Consider the following 13503-nt stretch of genomic DNA (forward strand, 5'->3'; position numbering starts at 1 on the left):
ATGAAGTTACCTTCCATGATGTCCAATGCTTAATTTTTAAAACACCAATATCTTTGCACATTTTGCTCCAGCAAGTCTCAAACTCAGGCTGCAAAGCACAGGAGACAGAATTACAAAATTTGCTTGACTGTTTCTCCAAGGAGTATCTGCACATGGTTGCATTGTTGTTAGTGACTTCCGTCATTGCAGTGTGAAAGCACATTGTGTGAATGATTTGCACTGTATCTCATTATTGCTGCAAGTTTTTATCTGTATGGTTTATTTGGGATCTTGCATTTTTGCATTCTGAAAGATTTTATGATATTTGGTTTTTTGGTTTTTTTTCCATCCCATTCTTTAACTGTCCATAAGCTAGATAGAGCACAACATTAGCACTGCATGTTCCAGCAGAGAAATATCTGTCAATTGAAAACATGTATTGTTTGCGCTGCCTTTTGCTTGTCTTTTGCAGTGTAAGCACCAGGCGTGGACATGTGCACAGACTACAGGCTTACATGCCCTGCACACAGATAAATACAAACACATGTTCCCACACAGATGTGCACTTAAAAAATTATTGGTATCACCTACATCCAAGTAGCTGGTGTAGCAAAATCAAGCAGTGATAAGTGTTTTCTATGGATAATAATATGTATCTACAAACAGGCTCCCTTCTGCCCCCTTGTTTCACAGAATACTGTGCTCAACTTCCCTTTCCTGGATGTTGCACTGTGCTGATCACTGTCCTGCCTCTGCAAATCCTATTTGAAAATCTCATTTGCAGCATAACTGACAACAAAGGCATTACACGGTGTATGCCCTGCATTTTCTGCAGACTATTCCTTGCCTTTGTAAGTTATTTCTAACTTCTAATGAAAATACTGTGTGATCAGTTGGTGATCTTTTTTATTTATTAACAGTCTGAAAAATTAAGTGTGTCTAATCAAAGAATGGGTCCTTTCTTAAAAGTGCAAGGTGGAATGTATTAGATCAGTGGTACGAAAAGCAGATGTTCTTTACTGCAGTAGGCCTTTCTTTAGGTACTCTAGGAAACAGGGACATAAAAATTAAATTGAAGAGGATTTTGAGGTGCAATCACTCCTAGCCACTGCAAGGCACAGAAATCCTCCTGAGATATACATTTTCTCTGCATTTGTTCCCAAACTGTAATTTTGTTTCATGATTAAAACAAAAAAAAAAAAAAAGAAAAATTATTTGATATTTCAGTCTCTCAGGGCAGCTTCTGAATAATTACATGCAAAGTGATCTATTATGTATTTACTGAAAATAGTATTGCAAAGCACAAATGTGCATTTTTTTTCAGGAAGGTCATTTCTTAAAACATCCTTTGTAGCTGCTTCACTAACGTCCAGGGGTTTTTACCATCCACACGGCACAGATTTTTTTGATTATGTAGATTTTTTTTTCCTCCTCTATTGCAGTTTCATATGCAAAGCATGCATCAGCCACATCCATGCTATCTCCTAAAGCAGTCATTCTGAAACCCAATCTGGGGACAGTGCAGACTAAATAAAATTTCATTTTGATTTGGCCTCCCGCTGAGAATGGGACTGCTTTGTTTCAGCCGACAGAACCAGCAAGCCAGAAAGGTATGTCCTGTTTTGCATGGCTGATGGTGTGACTTGAGGATCACAATCAGGCCGTTCATGCTCTCAGGGCTCGGCATCTCATCCACATCCTGTACCGTCTTTCTCTTTTCCTTGCCATTTGCTTTCCTTCTGTGCCGCCTGCCGTCTACCTGCAGGGCAAAGCTATGGCAGACCCTCACACTATTGTTTACTTTGGCATATGTTTAATAGCTGCATGGCTGTTTCAGGGTAGGGTTTGTCTATTCCCCCCCTCCCCTCCCGCCCCCTTCTCCCTTCGCCTTTGTTTTTTCCCTTCCCTATCCACATTCACTTTCCTTATTTTCTAGGTGTTGAATACACAAATACTGACTTAACGGAAAATTATGTAAGTAAGCTTGCAATGCTTCAGAGATTTTACTAGGAGATCTGTAATGCAGAATTTTATTGTGAATCTGAGGAAACATTTAACAGCTTTGAAGGACTTCAGTTTTCATAGCCCTTTAGATATGTTTAGGCAGAAAAGCAGTCACACATTACAGTTAGCAGAAAAAAAAAAATAAAAACACTCTTAAGAAGGGGTCTGGCTGCTTTGCCATCTTCACATGTCGTACAGTTACAGCTGCAGTGTTTGGCATGGGAATATCAGTAAATATTTCTTTCTCTAAATACTGGTATTTATCTTAAAGCCAGTTTGCATTACAGGAGAGAATGTACAGCACTTTCCTTGCTGCTGCTGCCACATCTTACAGAGGAGGAGTTGGCATTGGAGAATGACCTCTGTTTTAGCCTCTGGAGCATCTTTTGGACAGGGCAGCAGGACCTCTGAAAGACTCCTTATGATGCAAACTTACTCCTGAAAAGTGTAATTCTCTGACAAAGCTGTGCTATCCCCTGTCTGTGATTATTTTAGGGATGGAAAAAGTTTTTCATGTGAAATAAAATTAGCATAAAATTTACCTCAAACAAAGGGCAAATTTTAGTTTTGCTTACAGTTTATTTTAATATGGAAAATGTCCTGTTTTCTCATTAAGGTAGATTACAATTATAACTCCAAAGAAAAATTCAATCCTTAACAGAAAAAAAAGAAAAAGAAAAAAAAATTAGCATGCTTTATAGAGAACTGACATCATATGCAAATTTATATCTTCATGATGATTTACAAACACAAAATTATGATTTTTGTGTGCAACATGCCTTTGTGGTAGGTGATATTAGTAACAGCAGGTTATTCAGCAAGGTCTTATGGAAGGTAGATGGTCAATTATAACACCCTCTGCTCAGTTTAGCAAGTTTTGTTCCCAGTTTTGTTTTATACATTACTTCAAGTCCACACCTCATCAGTCTCTGAACATCCAAGATGGCCAGAGATGCAGGCCTTTGACAAAACCACACAGATTCTTGCATGGCAGAGTTTTGTGTCTTGAAAATTCACTTCCCTCTTAGCTTTTTTAATTAAAGAATAAAAAATAAAAAAAGATGTGGGTTGGGGAATGAAGGCAGATCCAACCAAAGTTTGGAGGAAAAGAGGTAAAAATAAGATGATTCATTGGCCTCCATGTAAGGGAGGGTAAGCCAAATTTGAGTTTCAGCTACATACATTCACCTTGATAAACTGCTACAGGATTTCCTGCACCTGGCAGGATCCAGCCCGGCATGTTCTGTTATTCAGAGGTATTTACAAAGTCAAATGGAGTTTAAGAACAACTTCAAGAAGCTATCTGTAGTGATGTCATATTTTCTTAAAAGAATTTGAGGCTGTAAAGATACTATAAAGTAGCTAAATTTATAAGAAACAAGAGCTACAGATTCTTAAAAGGATACAGTGGGGAAAATGATCTGTTCCATAGGTTTTCACTCAGTATCTCTAATCCTCCTGCTTCACCCCTCAGGTATGATTGGGAAGTTTTCCAAGTTACTAACTCTGCATTTTAATCAGAGTTTACAAAAAATTAGCTCCAACTTTACATTTACCATAATTTCATTTCAACAAATGCATACAAGTTTTAAGAGAAATTAAACTCAGTATTTCATGAAAGAATATCCCAGTTTGTTTATGTCAGAACTCACAGTCCTGGCAAGATTTTTGTTGCACAAAGAGTATTTTACATTATGTAGATAGCTCAACTGAAAATAAAAAAATATTAAATAAATGGTTACACATGTATCAGTTGGAAATATATGACATTTTTATGCAAAATACTCAAGGAAATTAACGGAAGTATTGTGTCTTTATTTGTGGCAATGAACTACTTTTAAAGGAGTGGTATTCATTATGGCAAAGTAAAATAATCTTAACTCCAGAATGTGCTTACTGTTCTGGATAGCTTTCTTATTAATTATCTAACCATTGTATTTAACCAGGAATTAACACAAACTTTATTCTGGTGCTCTTAGGAAATCAGAGTTCCTTTTTTAGGGTGGCTTATTAGAGCAATATCTTGCAGCCATATTCTGGATAAGGAAAAGAGGTGAGTGGGTTTTGGAAGTTGGTTTTGCATTTATCACTTCCACAGAAAGAAAACTGTAAAAATATCAGCCCAAAGTCCAGAAACAAAGACTTCATCCTTTGATAGACATATAAGATTGCCGTCAGTGGACTTCTTAGAGTTATTCCTTATTTATATTTGTGGCTTAGGAAAGGAATCAGATCCAAAATCCCAAATCAGATACCACCAGCACACTATAATTGAAAAAAAAAAAACCAAAACAACAAACCAAACCAAAAAACCAAGATACTTGGGAATGTAACAGATTTACATATGTGTATAATATTTTAATGCAAAGGACTTAGTAATTCTCAGTTATTTCATTTTTCTCTCACTTTTTTTGTTTTACCTGAATGAGGTGACATGACTGAGATAAGTCATATGCATGCCCAGAATCCTTTGAAGAAAAGAGGATAATCTCAAACAGAGAATATATAGCAAATCAGAAATTTGATGTACACACTCAGGAGACAAGTGCTTACTTGTTCTAATATATATACATGTATGTAAATTGGCTCCATGATGCTAGTAGATATATATATATATATATATATATATATGTATGTATGTGTAAATGTCTGTGTACAAATCCAGGGAATGAGAGAGATAGGGATGGAGGACACTGCCATCAAAGTTCCTGGGCCCTACCAATGTCACAAGGACAAGTATTGTTACTGTGACATATAGAAGACAAAAACCTGCATGACTTGTGCATTTGCTGATCTCCAGCCTATCTGAATTCCTCAGCAACTTTACAGCTGATTGTCTTAGGAAATTCTCCTGGAACAAAGTCATGGTTGTCTGATGTTAGTATCTGCTTAAAAACTTGCTGAGGTCAATAGGATACCATACATGAAAATTTGACTGCAAGATCAGGGCCTAAAGTTTTGGTAGTAGCCCTTTAGGCAAGCCAAGACAGACTAACAAACAAATTTTGGGAAAAAGGTGGAAGAATTCTGTCATAACACTGAACTTGGAACCTATCAGCAGAATTAATAGACAACTCATTCAACTCAAACTCCTCATACTGATGTTCTTGCTTTATACACCTGATTTGACCAACACCAATAAAAAAGGTCAAAAAACTGGTAGAAGATACTATAAAATTGCATATCAAAGGGCAATTGACTAGCAGCAGATACTATAAAATTATATATCAAAGGAAAGCAGTAATATCCTGTCAGCAAGTAAGAGCATAGGAACCCATTGTGTTCACAGTCCTACAGGGTTAAGGAGCAGAATTGCTTTACTTTGGGATATTTTTACCCAATCTCCTTAGATATAATAAAAGCAAAACTCAAAGTTAGATTTTTTGTTTAAAAAAGACAAAAGTTAATCTTAGGCTTACTGATCAAGTTCACTGAAGTAACAGAATTTTAAAAAAATTAATGCCATCCCTTAACCCTTCATTTGATAATGTGTCAGGCTTACAGAAAGTTCCCCATCTTGTTCACAAAAAGCAAAGCAGGTGTTTTCTTAGCTATAAGGATGTATTCTCTACTATAAGAAGGTATTCTTCCTATAATTACTGTTTTAAATAAAATTTTAATAAAACAATCTAAGTAGCTGATCAAATGTCTGAGTGTAAACTGAAAATGAGCTTTGGACCAAAGCTAAAAAAGCAGAGACAACAAGCAGGCATTAACTTTGTTTAGGAGTAGAGGCAGAACGAAAGAGCTTAGCCCAGCAGCTACTGAGAAATCTAATATTTCCTGAGCGGGAAAAGAAGGAAGTTTGGAAACTGTAGGAAAAAATTGACCAGAAAATTGTGTTATTTGTAACCTATACACACCAGTGGGATTTCTACCAGTGGGATGACCTTCTCAGAAAAAAGCTACACCAGGGAAACTGCTTCTAAGAAGTACAGTTTCACAGATATTCAAAGAACAGAAGTCCTGGAAATGCACATCTTGAAAGATTTTCTAAACAAAAAGGCATAATGGCCTCCCATGTAACAGGGAATATAAGTGTGTCAAAATGTTATTGATTATATTAAAAATAAAATAGAAAGTGTCTATTAGTCAACCACTTATCAGCCTTTTCTTATTAAAGGTTGAAAGAATACTTTTGTCTCCAAAATAAGGGTTAGATGGAAGAAATTACCAGTGAATGTCTAATGGATATTATATAGACCAGAAATGGATTACAGATTAATAAAAGCGTCCTCTCCTTCATTAAGTGTTCTTTACCCTATGGGGGTGGAGAAGGTGAGGTTATAGCAGCATTATGTCTTCACAATAAAAATACATTTAATCTCCTAGTGTCTACTGCAATTGGTAATTCATTGTATACAATTTTCTTTATTTTTGAAACCCTTTCCATCTACCAGCTGCCTGAAAAAAGCAAGCATGAAACATTCTGAAAATAAACTTTTGAAATTATTTGCATTCAATGGGAAAATTCCACTACCAAAATAGTATTCATTAAATTTTTCTAGTGATGGACAAATCTCGGAAGATTCAGATGATTGTTTCAAACAAGTATAACAATATTGATGTTTGTCTACAATGTTTCAAAAAACTGTCTCTGTCCTCATTTTATCCAGGAACCTCCAAATAATCAGAATTTTAGTTGTTCATTAATGATGTCTAGTTTTACTTCTGTCCCCTCCTGAGGTTCCTTTACTTTATCAAGCAGAGCAATATTTCCTCATGGGTGACAAACTAAATTTCAGAGTAAATTAATTCCTTCTCCAATCCATGTTTCTTTCAGAAGTAACCCAAAAAACCTTGATGCAGAGAGCAGCTACATGAGGCACTAAGAAACATTTCCTTCCATAGGTTTTTTTGGTTAGTTGGTTGGTTGGCAGCTTTTTCCTTCTCTCTCTCCTGAATAAAAATTTGCCTAGGTATGTGTAGTGTTCTTACTTCTGTGTAGTTAACAAGAGAGGTAATGTCACAGGAATATTTCCAGTATTCTTACAATCTCTTCTTATTTTCAAATGGGAAATCCAAAGTAAACCAATCACCACAACAAAACCCAAAACAAAATGTAAAATTATAACCCAACAACTCCTCCAAAGGATATAGCTAAATAAGATCTACCACTATCTCAACTCTTTTGGCCATACTGTAAATGATAAATCGATTTTCATCTAATAGAACTGAAAACTTGGAGTTACTTTTTAGTGGGTTTGGCGGTAGAGAAGGGATCTGATTTTTTGTGATTCTTCTCTCTCTCTCTTGCTCTCTCGCTTTTTTTTTTTTTTTTTATTAAGACGTTCAGTTAAGGTCCAAATTTGCACTTTAGGGAGGTAAGACAAAAAGACTAAAACCTGTTTTAGTAGGATCAGCTAAAATGGCAAAATAGATCTGGCTGTTAGCAGGTTAACAATGATAACTCACCTTAAGGTCCCTAAAAATAGAAGTGAAAGGAGCACATCAGTAGTGAAGAGCAAGGGGGCCAGAACAAAATTCTGAAGATCCCCATAATTAACTGGCAGAGGGTCAGATGAACACTTATTAAAATGCAACAAAGCACAATGGGGTGTCTCAAAGATGGAGTTTCAATCTCAGCTGTGAATTTCTTGATTTTCTCGGTTCTAGCCAGGCCTGCCATGTTATTTTAATAAGTACTTTTCTCTACATAATACATTTGAGAATTTGGGGAGAATATTTATATTAAAGGGCTAAGAGGGCAGTTTATAGACAATTCAGAGGACAGGCCTCCTTAGAAAGTATAGGAAGAATGATATTTTGGTGATATATTAAGATGTATCTGTGTCTGATATTGGAATGTTGTGAGATCAATGTATCAATTTACCTTCCTGTTTTAAAGGCAATAGTAATTCTTCAGTAAGAAATAGTGTTTCCCAGTGCAATATCCCTACCTTACCATAATGCTGCTAAATACTATACATTGTCAACTCCTCTTTTTACAGCATAAATACAATATTCTACAGCTGCCTCTGTCAAATAATTTCCATGAAGAAAAATATATGTCCAGGCAGTAAATGTAGATCAACTATCTAGAAAAAAAGGATTTTAAGGTTTTCTTGGCCATAAATATTGCTTTTCAGCACAAAACACATCTGTGTTTTAAACCCTAAAGTCCATCTAATATCACCCGACTTTACAACTATTTTAATTTGGCTGATCTATTTTGGGTTTGGGTTAAAAAGTGTTTCTGTAATTAATTGCTTAAAAATAACTGAAGGCAGAGAGAGTTGTGGGAACCTCTGACACATAGGAGATCTGCAGGGGACAGGACAAAGGTAGGGCAGGAGGAAGATGAATACTTCCTCACTTTCAATAGCAGAGGGAAAATTGCACTTCATTTCCTAACACTCAGACATGTTGTATGCTATATGTTTAATATACTGGCTATTGAAAGTTTTTGGAATGGAATATAGCCCAGGGTACATTCCTACATCATGATTTACAGGTGTTTTCTCATATCATAATATGTTGGCAAAACCAGAGAATATGAGTAGCTGATCTGGCTGAAGTCCTCAAATATACTGTTTCATTGCAGTGTAAGTTCATCACTGTATTTAAGACCAGCAGGCTTTTCTTTTTCCCAGTAGTATTTTGAAGTGCAGCACTGTTTAGCTGTTCATATGTGGGAGGGGTTTTTTGGTTTCTTTTTCTTTTTTTCTTTAGTAAGATTATGGCATCTTGGATTTTGTAATTCCTTCATAAATTATTTTAAGTTTTCTTTACATATGTGCATACCCACACACACATATTTACCACTTGGAGGACAACTTGGATAAAGCAGAAGTGTAATATCACACCTCCGCTCTCCCGAATGAAGGACTGGCCGTCAGCGGATACCCAAAGTGCTATTTACTCCCTGGAACACAAAGAACAAAATGCTCTCTAGGCAACTGCCAATAATCTGGCCTCAGATCCTCATTGCAGGGTGACTCTGGCTCTCTTGCAGTCACGACTCAAGCAGCAGTATTGTGGTACACTGACAAACAGGATCCTAATCTTCCAAAATCCTTCCCTCTCTACCTGTTATGTTGAAAGGCATTCAAGTAAACCCTGCCCCCAAATGTGTAACCACAGCCCATGACGAATGCGGTGTGGGGTTTCTAGTGGGAAAAGCAGGGGCTGTAGGTTGTTTAAAATGGACTGGGTTTTGCTTCAGTGAAGGAGGAAGTGAACTAGAATAGGAGGAAATGAGAGAAACAGTCATGAGAAGGGTCCCAAAACAAAGCAGAGACAAAAATCCTTGGTAGATAGAATTGATTATGTGCGTTAAAATAAAAGAAAGCTAGTGAAGGGAAACTTTTTGCTCCGGCATCTCATATGATTAAGGGGACAGAATTTTGTGCAATCTTTCTACCAGGTGTGCATCAAAGGTAGTATTGCATTCATTTCAGCCACTCCTCAAAGGCTGCCAGTCTAAGGGAACATGAGTATTTGAGGATCCAGAGATTCACAAATAACTGTCTGAAATTCACCCCTTCTCTGTATCACTTGTGCATTTTCTGACCAAAAGAGAGATCTTCTCCTCACGTTTCTCCTTCTCTCTGTGAATCCTTCTCATCTTTGCTTGAGGTTATCTAAGAAGGGTGCAATTAAAGAAACAAGATGAAAGAGAGAAGTCCTTGTGTGGTTCTGCTAAGAAGAACCCCAAGAACCACAGGTGTGGTTACAGCATTGGGTCTCAAGAAACCAACATTCTTTACTTCATGTGGACGGAGTGGATGTCATGTCAGTTTGCTCTCAGAGTTTCCAAAAGCACGTCAGAACGCTAGATGCTCCTAACATGGCATGGTTCCTGAATTTAGTATTGTAATAAATGCACCTTCTTGAGTCAAGATTCTGGGAAGTCTGTCAATTTTCTTTGCAACCCTAGAACAGGACAATCTGACTTGATTCCCTTGAGTAGAGATGCAGATTTCCTCCAATATCTTCACAGTTTCCCCTGACTCTCTGGTTGTATTCTACCTTCAGGTGAGACAACAGAACATCCTTTACACTACTTTCATCAAGAAGCTCATTCTCTCCTAAACCTCTGCTGGTCCTCACCAGTATCTCAGTTCTAGATATGTTTATACATGTTGATTTTCAGTGATCTGAAGCTGATTTTTTTGCCTAGGTTTTCTCTCCACAGTGCCCAAAGCTGCCTTTGATAGTCACTTTCTGTGAAAAGCCGTTATGCATTTAAAAAATTTGAATCCATAGCTCTGCAAAAAGACTGATATGATATGTTTTCCTGTTCTGAGCAAAACTCATGGACACTAATAATTTTTTCATTATTTCCAGGCATTCACAATCCATAAAGATAGAGCAATGAGCTACCACCCAGAAATCCTGGATAAACAACCACTCCCTATGCACAGGCTACCTGTATAATACATGTTGTAGTGACCCAGCGATCCTAGGCCAGCTTGTTATATCATACATGGACCACATACCCTCACAGCCATACTTCTGTGAGGTAGCCTGACTTCTTTGATATCCCAGGCAAATCACAATTTTCCTGGGAGGAATAGGTAAATCTTAGTTGAAACTGTTCCTCTATCCCAGGGTTATTCATAGAAAGAGAGAAATTAAAACACATTCCATGTGGCAGGTGCAGGGCATTAAAGCTAAGTAGGAGTCTTGACTGAGTACAAGTCTTCCATAAGGCATGCTTTCCCTGCAGAGTTCCTTTCTCTTGGCTGTTTTCCAGCCACATAATCTCTGCTTCAGTCTGCAGAAGAATTCAAAGCACTGTTTGTCTTTCAAGCCAGAGAGAAGACCTCAGCACAGACTCTCAGCAACTGGTCTGTCATAGCACAACAGAACCCTTCCTCTGAGATTTCAGATCCCTTCCTGTCCTCCTGGAGCACAAACTCACCAGCATCCCATCTAATCAGTCTGCAGTGAGCTACTTCCCAGCAGATGCTTGTAAGTAGAAGAACAATCCTGGGAAAGTCATCCTGCAGGCTTGGCTACTTCACAGAAGGAAATTTCCAGGGAGAATTAATTTCCTGGTCCTCTTCCTGTCAGTAAAACCCCACACTGAAATGAGGATGAATATTTTTGGAAGGTCCATTAACCTTGCTTTTCATTAGTGGCTTCCACACATTAAGTGGCTGGTCTCTGTAGCTCTCACGCAAACAAACCATTTCTCACTATCTGTACATATGATACAGCACAACTTAGAAACCCAGGAAACAGGACTCTCTTTATCAGTTAGTCCATGTAAATAGCAGGACCTTGAATGTGCCTGAAAGATATCTGCATGACTTAATCTTGAAATCTCCCAGCGGTGGAGATCCCACCGTCTCCTCAGGTGAGGTGAGTGTTCTTCCCCAGTGCTTAACCTTCCTTACAATTACAATTTTTTTTCTTAATGTTTAACCCAAATCCCTCTTGCTATGACTCAAAGCTATTATTTCTTGTCCTATCCACATTGGGCTTGTAATACAGATTATTCACTTTCTCTTACATATCTCTCAGCTGCTATCATTTCTCTCTCATTCGTCTTTACTCTTAGATAGAATAACTACAATACCCTCACTCTTCATTCAGAGATCTTGCTTTCTGGTCGTTCTCATTCTCTTCTGAAGTCCACTCTCCAAATAGTTCAGATCTGTTTTTAAGGACAGTAGTCAAAAGTAGACACAGTACATCACTGGAAGTGTCACTGGTTGCAAGCAGAACTCATATCATGGTTATGTTCTTTCTTCCTTGAGAAAAGGGTCTTTTATTTGGTTTAATCCACAGTGCTTCTGCTCTTCTGGCTGTAAAGGGCTGCTACCTAATAGCAATTGGGTTTTTAACATACTGTTTAGGTAGTTAAGGAATGTCCTTTTAACATTTTTAGCATTTTAAATGCTCTCCAAACAGTTCTTGAAGGATTTTGTAATAATTAACATTTGCAATACAACCGTAAGGAAGAGAAATATTATTGTTGCCATTTTTCCAGCGAAGAGGTTGCAAGTTTGCAAACTGTGCTCTGCAAAAGTATATTTTTTCTTGTGCCTTGTGAAAAGAAAAAGCATTGTTGGATTCTTCTGTACGGGATTCCACAGTGCATTTGAACTCTTCTTCCACAAAACATGATTATTCAATGAGTGTGTTCACAGTGCAGATTTCCAAGACAAGTCTCTTTCTTAAGGGCTCTCAAAGGTGCTTAACTGTAAGCTCATATGATTAATATTTTGTTATTTCTGCATTTTCCATTTAAGTACCTAAGTTTTGGTTTTTCACGTGCTCCAGAGCACTTTGCCAAATTCTTTTATCCCTCGTGGGACAGATGGTCAAGGAGAAAGACATCTTGGCAGCTGGAGAAGATAGGACCAGAAAAGAAGTTGAGGGAGACACTTCAACACTGAGCAGAGATAAGCAGAGACACCCATCATTAGGTCCTACCAGATCCAGAACATGGATTTTTTCCAAGTTTTCTTAGTTTACAGTATTACTCTAATGTCAGCAAACACCTGAAACCCACTTGTGTCTTACTTCCCTCTTGTGGCTGATCCACCAAAAAAAGTTGGTAATCTACTATTGCTACTAGGTTTTCAATAGCTCAAATGGCAGAGGTCTTTGTTCTGCAGCAGAGGTTTCCAGCTTCAAAAGGACACATGTACAAATCAGAATGGTTCTGTCTAACCTCATTTGTGCCATGCCTAATTTCTTTTCCCTTTCCTTTTTAATCTTGATTTATGTGTTCTATGCATTATGTGAACAGATATGCATTGTAAAATGTGCATGACATCAATTTCCAGCACTGCTAGAGTTTTTGCACATGGTACAATCTGGTGCTGTAGTGGCATGTTCTCATGTGACATAAATTGAAATCACAGTGGGTCATAATGCAGCACAACAGGTGCATAAAAATGTTTTAAATGGTTTCTATTCTTTTTCTCTTTTTTTTTTTTTTTAATCAAGTCAGAATCAAGAACAATGGCAGCCATTAAATTAGTTCTGCGTAGCAGCTGGAAAGAGAGGATCAGGGAGAGGATGCTTTTTTGCTATTTGCAATGGGGATGCAAATGCAGTTGTGTAGTGTAAACCACATTTTTTTTCTTTCATGTGCTGTGATAAAAGTAGTTTTCTTACTAGTATAACATGTTTCATTAATACAATGTTTAAATAATTAAATACAGCAACTCTGGAGGCGATGGCTAAGATAAAAGTTTGTAGGCAATCCATTATTGTGATCAGAAAGTACTTCTTAAAACCCATGGAGATACAATTTAGTAATTTAACTTCTGAAGTCAGTTGTTTAATAAACTATTACATTTTAATATGGTTTTGTTCTTGTCAAAGGGAATGATTCATTTCCCCTCTGTCAATTGTTCCAGCTGAAGTTATTAGTGGTTCCAGGGTGAGGGGGTGCTGGGTTCCTGTTTGAATGTCACTACTGTGCTGTTCCCTTTCTCTAGACATTACCACTGGAACGTTACATGAATGATCTTTAATGGTTATAATTATTTTGTAGGCAAAGTAACTGCCATCATTTGTGTCCTCAATATTGATATATTTCATTAGGTTTCATTCTGT

General features: G+C 37.3%; 1 long non-coding RNA gene across 2 annotated transcripts in view; it reads left to right on the plus strand.

Moving 5' to 3' along the window:
- Positions 1 to 1410: 1410 nt before the first annotated feature.
- The window catches only part of LOC104686077, a 172036-nt gene continuing 159943 nt past the window's right edge, over positions 1411 to 13503 (plus strand). The window contains exons 1-2 of one of the 2 annotated variants that reach the window (XR_751256.4): positions 1411 to 1589; positions 1916 to 1953. This is a non-coding gene — a long non-coding RNA (uncharacterized LOC104686077). The remainder of the gene's footprint in view (positions 1590 to 1915; positions 1954 to 13503) is intronic. The other variant, XR_005601455.1, reaches the window with a different exon arrangement.

This window comes from Corvus cornix, chromosome 1 (genome assembly GCF_000738735.6).
Source record: "Corvus cornix cornix isolate S_Up_H32 chromosome 1, ASM73873v5, whole genome shotgun sequence".
NCBI classification, from domain to species: domain Eukaryota; kingdom Metazoa; phylum Chordata; class Aves; order Passeriformes; family Corvidae; genus Corvus; species Corvus cornix.